The following is a 10,557-nucleotide window of genomic DNA, read 5'->3' on the forward strand; positions in this document are numbered from 1 at the left end:
GACTACATTGTAGCATCCTTGCATGAGGAGTTTCTAGTACCAGCCGCAATAAATAGGTTTTCTATGGGCTGGATGATGGAGTGCATGCGTGCATCCATGTCACACAGACGATTGGACGTACGCAAGGCACTCAAGAGTGGGGCTTCAAAGCCCGAGTGGCTACAGGGTGTCGAAGGGTTTTCGAAAGCAAAGTCGCGTCTACAGAAGACCGTGACTAATTTCAGGATAGAAGTTCAATCAGGTGAATAAGCAAGATGTGAAAATGATGCCAAGATTTTGTTTTATTTCTGCCAATAACAAATACAAGGTTGAATTCTACTGAGATTATGGAAGAAAAAGAGGTCATGAGTGCACAGAAATGGCTTCTCGCATTGACCACCACAGTAACTTTTGATCTGTGTTTTTTTAAAGACCTTTAAATGCTGCAAAAACCCATGGGCGGAGTGCTTTCAGTTTCAAACTCTCCTGTGTTAAACGAAGGGATAAGATGCTCATCAATGATCATTAAGATGTCATTACAGATCTTTGAAAGTTCTTCCTCTACTTTATGTCTGTACTCTTTGATCTGCTTTACATTCTGTTCATTGGATTTTGTTTCTTCTTTCTGTTCAATAAATGACTTTATCCACCAAGAAGCTTTGCGTGCACCAATAACATTCTTGTAGTCCACTGAAAGTAGATTCCTATCTTCTACAGTGAGCTCAACATCAAGTTTTCAGGGCTAATTCAAGCAGAATAGGATGAGTAGGTGGCAGATCTATCGCAGTTGTATTTGTAGCAGCCTGGTAAGCTTTAAGGGACCGACCTGTAGCTTCTTTCCTTTCACTACCAGTCTTGAACTCTGCTACATATCTGTAATAGTCACTTCATACGAACACGTTCAAATACTTCTAAATCGGCTTCAACATCCACTGCGAGGAGGGCCTTCTCCATGAGATGCCGTTTTACAAAGGTACTTTCCCTTCTTATTAAAGATGTCGAAAGATTCATGTTCGTTGCCTTCGCTCTGTCAATTCGCCTCTTTTAAGCACAATCATGGGCGCTTCAGGTGTCTTCCTTCTCGTCCTTCTCAATCCAGAGCTCGCCTCCTCTTCATCGAAGGGATCAAAATACTGAACAAAGCCGAAGCCCCGAGGTTCCCAGAGTAAGGTGATCGTACTCCACCCTCATAGCCGGAAAAGCTACGACCCCCCTGCCCTCTCTCTAGTTCTCATTTCAGATGGATTTTTTCTGTTCTCTTCTGCAAACACTACAGTAATCTCCCGTCCATACAGAATTTGATGATTCATGTAATATTGTGCCTCCTCTCAGACCAGACGATGATTCTCCTTTTCTCCCTGCAAACACAATGTCTCAAAATAGTGTTCTTTCCCCCCTTTTTGCCATACAACACGCAGCTTTTTTTTATACAGAAAAGCGGCCCCAACATCTGCACTACCGATCCTTTTTGGTTCCATCCACAATTTTGGCTTTTTGTAGCAGTTGTGTGGTTCTGAATGATGCATCATCTTTGATAAAACTCCACCATAGCATTGTCAAGGGTATAGTGGTTGCATGCCAAAGAGAGTGAGCATCAAAAGCACCCCATATAGGGGAGGAGGGGGGAATCGTATATCTCAAGAAGCATGGCAAGTGCACCAACTAGAACCACAAACCAGAGTTTGAATCTTGCAGGATGGCGAATATACCCAGCCAATGAACATAAAATTATCAGCATGATGTCCATTATGTCTTCAGCATTTATTTAACTTGGTTCTTCGTGACTGAGTGACTGGTCATATAGAGCAACCAATTCCAGAGACAGAGCACTTGTCTCCTTACAAAACACATGAAGTTCATTTACACAAATGTCCAAGTAAAGCTTTCTGGTCTTTTGAATATCAGTATCAAACTTGATAAATGCATATGGTCTTGCAACCGTGTCAACAATGGTCCCCTGTTTGATCTCCCAAACATTCCTGTAAACTGCTTTCAAATCATTAGGAATCTGCTGAACTTTCTGTATAAAGCCATCTTCAACTCTAAGTTCCAAAGTCCCATGTCAATCAGATCATTCAGAAGATGCTTGTTCACAACCACAAATTCACCACTGAGTACTCTTCGGCTGTATATATTTGAGGTATATGATTTAAAACACTCATTATTGTCAAGTATTTGACTTGAAAACACATCCCAGAAATCATCACAACCAATAATCATAAACTCGTCTTCTTCAGTCCATCAACAAAGCTTGTCTCAATTCTGGCTCTGCACTGAGAATATAGTTCATGCCCTCCTTTAATCCCTTGATATGCCAGTTTCTAATGGCTCTTGCAACATTGATCTGTCCATTCAGATATCCATCATCCACAAAGCCTCCAAGGAACTCTATTCACCATCTTTTAAGTGAACATGAGGCCATATGATCCCTTGTTATATCAATGGCCTTGCCCTTCCTGTAGAGGACAGCTCTACAATCTCCTGCATTGGCCACAAACAACTCTCTTCCGAGCACTAAGACAGTTAAATCTGTTGTGCCAGATGACAAGCCATGATTAATTGAACAAGCTTCTGCAAATGCTGTCTCAGTCTGCAGAAAGGCATGATAGACAGCCTTTTCTATTGCAATTGGAAATGCCACATCTTCAACAATGTAATTGAGTAACTTGTCTTTGACAAACTCTACTGCTATGGTCATCCTCCAGGATGCCTTTCTCTATTAAACATGCTCCTTCGAGAGAACTTGCAGCTTTGAATGTCAACAAGTAGGTGACTTTGTTTGGTTTAATGCCTGCAATCAGTGTCTTCCAAGATACGACATCTTGATCTGACATATTGTCAAATACTTCTTGGGCTTTTCCAAGCATACCAGATTTTGCATACATGCCAACCAGAGCATTATTGATAATTTCCTCTTGCTCCAAACCCTCTTCACTATACTGCCTACGCAGAACAAAAGTATAATCACAACAACTAAATATGTACAAAGTATCAAATCCCACACACAACATTTGGGTGGATTTCACACCTCGAATGCGTAGCAATATGACATCCACCCCCTCTAATCCTGCGCATCCTCCGGATGGGCGAACTACCCATGATCGTTATCATCAAGATCCACAAACAGATCAATCTCTTCATTATGCATTTCCGGTATATCAACAAGATTATCTGTCATATCATCTGTCTCTTCCATTGGAGTTTCTTCTCGTTGCTCTTCCCTTGCAAATTCTTCCAATGCATAATCTTCGTCATCTCTTTTCTTGAAAATCTTGATTCTTTTTCCTGCAATAGGCACTCTAAGCACTGTCCCATCCAATTCTGTCAGCTCATATGTTGCATTATCAAAGACATGTCTGACTATGTACGGCCCAAACCATCTTTTCACCATCTTTCGAAGTGCAATATGCTGATTTTCAAGGCTGTTATCAAAGACTAATACCCAGTCTCCCTCTTCTATTACTCTAGGCCGCAAGCGATGCTTGCTATCAAACCTGTCCTTATTTCTTAGTCTAGAAACCTTCAACCTGTCAATAGCTAGCTGAATATCCTCTGGTCTTCTCTCCAACTGCCGAATCTGAAGAGCTAAGAGCTCCTCTCTCGTCAAATCCTCCTGCCAAGGTAAAACTGACCAAGTCAAAGCACAAGTCTCAGTTTCAGCATAACCGGTTTCTGACCATACATCAACTCTGCAGGCATATATCCTGTGGTAACACTGTGAGTCGTACGATCAGCCCACAAAGCAAATGGTAGAAGTCTCGGCCATTCTCCAATCCGTCCTCTGCATGCTTTGGCTAATGCTTTCACTATCGGCGGATGCCCTCTTTCACTCTTCCCATTTCCCTATGGATTGTATGCTGTGGTTAGAGCCAACTTGATTCCTAGTTGAGAGAAAAACTCCCTAGCTTCATCTGCATCCAATTCACCGCGATCCGCAGTGATTTTACCCACACAGCCATACCTGCAGAAAATTTCTTCCAATAAGAACTTACACACTGCACTAGTGGTCTTCGTTCTCAAAGATCTGCCCTCAACATGATTGGTAAGATCCTCTCTAGCCAAAACAATATATCTCATCTGCCATAGACCCATAGGCATAGTAACCAAATCAACTACCCACTTATAATGAATGCATAGTGGATAGGTCGGATGAAGCTCATCTCGATGACGCACTACCGAATACATTTGACAATCTCTGAACGTCTCTACAAAGTGAGAAACATCTCTATACATGCCTTTCCACCAATATTTCTCCTTGATTTTCTCATAAGTAGCCCACACTCCTCTATGACCAGCCCAAGGACTCTCATGAAACTCCCTCATCACTTGTAATTGTGTCTCTCTATCGCAGACAACCCGCAAAGGTAATCCGCCTCTTTTCTTCAGATGCTTCCAAAGAAATACACAAGCTCCAAATCATATAAAATACACAAGCTCCAAATCATATAAAATACACAAGCTCCAAATCATATAAAATACACAAGCTCCAATGAATCTCCGTACCTCTGAAGTGGTAGAACAATATTCCGTAATCTTGCCTATAGCATCCACCTTATCAGGTGAGGGTTTCCTGCCATAATATCCACACATATGTCCAACAATGACAACCTCATTTACTCCAAAAACAGATTTTTGCCCTGATAGTGTCAAGTTCACTTCTTCTAACCTGGCCAAAATCTTCTCACAAGCTGAAATATGATCAGCCACAAAGTATCTGCATCCCTGCTCATTTAGACTCTCATTCTTCTCTTCTTCTGCACACCCCTTAATGGGCACATCTTCCAAGAAAGGCATGGTAAGCTGAGGTATATAATCACGAAGAACCTTATGCATGGCATTCATCATATGCGCAAGAGAATTAGTGGCACCTTGAGGCAAGGTACACATCCTGACAAGCCCAATAGGAGTTCTCATGGTGGTTATGTCCCTGCTTTCCAAAGCCAGCTGAAACTGATCATTTACTGAATACAAATCACCTAAAGAATAGATGGCACGTCCAGCAAATGCTTTTGCAAACTCATCCACAACTGGACCTATACCAACATTCCTGATAGTAACTCTATTTACTGGCTGCATATCCTGTATAAATCGGAGAGTACCATTCTTCTTTGGAATCGTAAACCACCTGTTTGAGTATGGTGCAGATGAAGGCTCAAGAATTCCCATCCTGATTTTCTCATTCAACAAATCAATCAGCTTTGGCAGGTGTGCCTTAGGCACTGGAATAGGTCGGAGGTTCCATGGAATATGAGGAATAGTAAAGATCACCATAGGAGCAATAATATCTGGATTCACACATCCAATCTCATGCGGGAAAAAAGCAAACCCCCTTCCATGTCGCTCAAGCATCTCCTGAAAGCATTGCTTCTCTGTGGGTAGCAAGAAATCACAATTTCCAATTTTCAATTCAGCAAGAGTCTCTGCTGAAAATTTATGGCCTATATGCTCCGGATTCCTCAAAATTGGCTGTTTGGCAGCCCTCTCTATTTGCTGATCACTGTCAGGTGGAAGCGGTACAGCTACCGGCTTCACCTTCTTATCCACAGTTTTGTATTTCGTGTCAACCCTGGCTTCATTATGCTCTTCTGCATTACTCAAATCTTGCTGTAAATCAGCAATTCTGCACTCCAATGGCTGAATATCCTCAGCCCTCTGCTCTATGGACTGCATAGGAACAACCCTAAACTCTAGATGCTAAAATATTTCAGTAGTAAACTCTGTTGGCTGATAGTTTTCAGCCCTCTGTGTCTCTGTAAGCTGATCATAATCAGCCGGAAACTCTGTTTGCTGAATTTCTTCAGCACTCAACACTTTTTGCTGAGTCACCTCAGCCTCTGACTCAATCTGTGACACAAAATTTGCAATTTCATGAAACATGTCCAGGGATTGCACTAATACCTTACTATGACAACTATGCATATTAGTTTTCAGCATATTCCCCATCTCTATCATCGTATCTGCATACATCCCATCTATGTGCTCATCATTCTCTAAAATTCCTGCATTTTTCAAACTTTTCTCCTTCATGCATATGTACTGCCTGGCAGCTCTAGGCAACTTAGAAGTCTTCTGATAGCTCATTGAACTATTTGCTGAAATCCCAACAAAATCGGAGGAGAAAACACTGCTGCCAGGAGGCGAGAACTCCAATCTCCTTTGCTCTATACCACCGTCATCTCGCGAAACGGCGGTACCTAATGAAAACCCGAATCCCTCATAGTGGGCAAAGGTGCATCTTTAAGAGTATCTCTGTTTCTAACATGGTTCACACACACAGTCATAAACTGAACTGCTCTCATGCCATCTTTACTGCGAATCCGTGCATAAGCAGATCCATCATCCATTACCTTTGTTTCCATGCGCATCTCTGTGATGAATGGCTGTCCAAGAATTATAGGATAAGAGCATGAATCCTGCACAAAGAAACGGAAATCCTCCTCTACATCTCCAATAGAAACCCTGACACTGGGACATGCAGCATACAAATCACCTACAATGTTATTGGCGGCTCTCATACGCCACCCATGCTCTACATCCATAGGCCATCTGTTAATCTCATAAACTCCATGAACTATGAGATTAATCTCTGAACCATGATCTACCAATGCAACATAAGGCACCTGTTTCTCTCCAATTTTTACCATCGTCTCTGTAGTTACCCTAGCCCAATGACTCCACGAAAAGTGACTACGCGGTATCAAGACATGCTCATCAGTTTCAGCATAATGCATAGGCTGAACCCTCTTCTCTATCTGTGGAAAAACAGAAGCATTCTCAACCAAAACCTCATCCTCATCCTCTTCCAACTCCCCAATCAAAACTCCCTGTGTATCAGTAGTAGGCAATGCATGCCTTTTCCTCTTCAGGACCTCTTGAAACTGATCTTGAAACTCTCTTTTCGAGATGCCCAAAACCTCAGAAATAGTGAAAGTCACCTCACTGCCAAGTATCTTATCTTTAATTTTTTTCTTCATGTCTGTAGATGTCTCAATATCGGACATCAATATAACCCTGGCTGCTTTCTATCTCTAGGCTCTTGCCTTTTTTCTCTCTTTTGAGCATCTTCCATCTGTCGTTCTGGCCCTGGTCTCAAAGACGGTCCTGCAGTAGGTGGAGTAACAAACTCACCCCCTCTAGTCTTTTTAGCTGCACTTGGATTTTCTTCATTCCTCTTACGCTTCTCCTCAACAAGTACATCTGCTTCCTAAGACTTAGTCAAGTAGGCATAAATAGAGTACTTGTCAAACAGGCGAATCCCAACCTGTCTCAGATCTGATGCTAGAGCTTGCACTAGTCAAAACAGTTTGCTGAATTTTTCCCTTGTTTGCTGTCTCCATAGCATAAGTCCATAGTGCTGACTGATTCTCTGATCCTTTCTCAATCTGGACTCCATATGCAGAAGCACCTCCTCTAGTTGTCATATAAGAAGTACGCGCAGCCATGTCATCCACTAACTTCTTCATTCCGCCTTTACCAAAGTTGGTAGGAAGCGGAGCTCCTGTTTCAGTCAACCAAATCTTACCATCTTGTCCCCAAAATACCAAATTCTTCCTCCTTGCATCCTGAAAAGATTCACAATCCCTGCACTGCTGATGGTCCGTACTATCTCACCAAATACATCTCCGATCTCTCCTAGGTGCACTAGGAGCACTCCTAGGTGCAGTACGAGCACTAGAAGAAATAGTAGGCGTAGTTGAAGCAAACTGTTCTTTCAATTTTCCCACCAAATCCTCTTTAACTGACTCCAGTGTCAAATCCGTTATGCCTTTGATTATGTCATCAAGAGAGGTAGGCACCGATGGAGCGGATGGTTTTGGAGCAGAAGGTGCTGGCATCGGTTGTGGAACAGGAGGAATAAGAGGAGTGGAAACAGTAGGCACTGGCATAGGCCAAGAAACTGGCTGAGGAGGAGAAGAAATAACAGGGATAGAAGCAGGCATAGTAGCAAATGATGGTGTTGGTGTCATAGAACCATTCTGTAGGCGGGTCTTCCATATCCTTCTCTTGGTCAAAGTCGAGACTACATCCTAGGCATCCTTCCAATCTTTTTTAAGACCCATAGGCTTCGTGCGATCCTCAAGAAGCTCTCCCAATTCTTCCTGAAGAGCAGGATCTATAGCTTGCAAGAAAAGCTCAACTTTTTCAACATCCAATGCTCTTTGTTCAATAGCATCAAGCTGACTATACCTCTCTTCAAATTCTCGAATCAACTCTGAAGCAGCTAGTTGTTTGGCATGTAGACCCACTCTCGGAATGACCACTGTGTAGCCATACCAAAGTCCTCAAGGAAATACTCTTCTTTTAGGGCCTTCTTAAAATCTTGCCAATGTGAATTTTGAATAAAAAGATCAGTCACTTTTGCCCTCAAGGTGGGTGTGACAAGACGAAGGAAGTACTTACTCATAAGTCCAGCTGGAACTCCAAAAAACCCCATCTTGATCTCATATGTTGTCAAATATGCTGAAACATTGCGGCCATCAAATAGCTTCTTCTCATTCTCAACTGCTTCAATCGCCTTAGTCGCGCTGATTGCATTCTCTAGCTTCGAATATAGTTGCCTTTGTTGAGACAACTGTTGTTGATGCAATTGCTGCTGTTGCTGCATATACAATTGTGTCTGCTGATTTTGAAGCTACATATACATGGACATATTCTGCAAAATCTGCTTTGGATCATCTGTTGAAGTACTTGACGCAGCAGTCATTGATGGAGCTGAAGTAGAGGACGCAGCTGGAACTGTAGAAGAGGCTGAAATAGATGTTGAAGTATCTCCCATCCTGAAATTTCTGCGACGCTTTCACGTCGGGTTCACCAAAGATGTCGAAGGGTTTTCGAAAGCAAAGTCGCGTCTACAGAAGACCGTGACTAATTTCAGGATAGAAGTTCAATCAGGTGAATAAGCAAGATGTGAAAATGATGCCAAGATTTTGTTTTATTTCTGCCAATAACAAATACAAGGTTGAATTCTACTGAGATTATGGAAGAAAAAGAGGTCATGAGTGCACAGAGATGGCTTCTCGCATTGACCACCACAGTAACTTTTGATCTGTGTTTTTTTAAAGACCTTTAAATGCTGCAAAAACTCATGGGCGGAGTGCTTTCAGTTTCAAACTCTCCTGTGTTAAACGAAGGGATAAGATGCTCATCAATGATCATTAAGATGTCATTACAGATCTTTGAAAGTTCTTCCTCTACTTTATGTCTGTACTCTTTGATCTGCTTTACATTTTGTTCATTGGATTTTGTTTCTTCTTTTTGTTCAATAAATGACTTTATCCACCAAGAAGCTTTGCGTGCACCAATAACATTCTTGTAGTCCACTGAAAGTAGATTCCTCTCTTCTACAGTGAGCTCAACATCAAGTTTTCAGGGCTAATTCAAGCAGAATAGGATGAGTAGGTGGCAGATCTATCGCAGTTGTATTTGTAGCAGCCTAGTAAGCTTTAAGGGACGGACCTGTAGCTTCTTTCCTTTCACTACCAGTCTTGAACTCTGCTACATATCTGTAATAGTCACTTCATACGAACACGTTCAAATACTTCTAAATCGGCTTCAACATCCACTGCGAGGAGGGCCTTCTCCATGAGATGCCGTTTTACAAAGGTACTTTCCCTTCTTATTAAAGATGTCGAAAGATTCATGTTCGTTGCCTTCGCTCTGTCAATTCGCCTCTTTTAAGCACAATCATGGGCGCTTCAGGTGTCTTCCTTCTCGTCCTTCTCAATCCAGAGCTCGCCTCCTCTTCATCGAAGGGATCAAAATACTGAACAAAGCCGAAGCCCCGAGGTTCCCAGAGTAAGGTGATCGTACTCCACCCTCATAGCCGGAAAAGCTACGACCCCCCTGCCCTCTCTCTAGTTCTCATTTTAGATGGATTTTTTCTGTTCTCTTCTGCAAATACTACAGTAATCTCCCGTCCATACAGAATTCGATGATTCATGTAATATTGTGCCTCCTCTCAGACCAGACGATGATTCTCCTTTTCTCCCTGCAAACACAATGTCTCAAAATAGTGTTCTTTCCCCCCTTTTTGCCATACAACACGCAGCTTTTTTTTTTACAGAAAAGCGGCCCCAACATCTGCACTACCAATCCTTTTTGGTTCCATCCACAATTTTGGCTTTTTGTAGCAGTTGTGTGGTTCTGAATGATGCATCATCTTTGATAAAACTCCACCATAGCATTGTCAAGGGTATAGTGGTTGCATGCCAAAGAGAGTGAGCATCAAAAGCACCCCATATAGGGGGGGGGGGGGAATCGTATATCTCAAGAAGCATGGCAAGTGCACCAACTAGAACCACAAACCAGAGTTTGAATCTTGCAGGATGGCGAATATACCCAGCCAATGAACATAAAATTATCAGCATGATGTCCATTATGTCTTCAACATTTATTTAACTTGGTTCTTCGTGACTGAGTGACTGGTCATATAGAGCAAGCAATTCCAGAGACAGAGCACTTGTCTCCTTACAAAACACATGAAGTTCATTTACACAAATGTCCAAGTAAAGCTTTCTGGTCTTCTGAATATCAGTATCAAACTTGATAAATGCATATGGTCTTGCAACCGTGTCAACA

The 10,557-nt window shown here is 42.2% G+C and overlaps 1 pseudogene; it reads right to left on the minus strand.

The window, feature by feature from the left end:
* Positions 1–707: 707 nt before the first annotated feature.
* LOC148027645 (putative protein phosphatase 2C 27) lies at positions 708–2,677 on the minus strand (annotated as a pseudogene).
* Positions 2,678–10,557: the final 7,880 nt, after the last annotated feature.

The sequence above is a fragment of the Lygodium microphyllum genome, chromosome 12, assembly GCF_053477565.2.
Source record: "Lygodium microphyllum isolate KBCC chromosome 12, Lygodium_microphyllum_v1.1.10, whole genome shotgun sequence".
Lineage (NCBI taxonomy): Eukaryota > Viridiplantae > Streptophyta > Polypodiopsida > Schizaeales > Lygodiaceae > Lygodium > Lygodium microphyllum.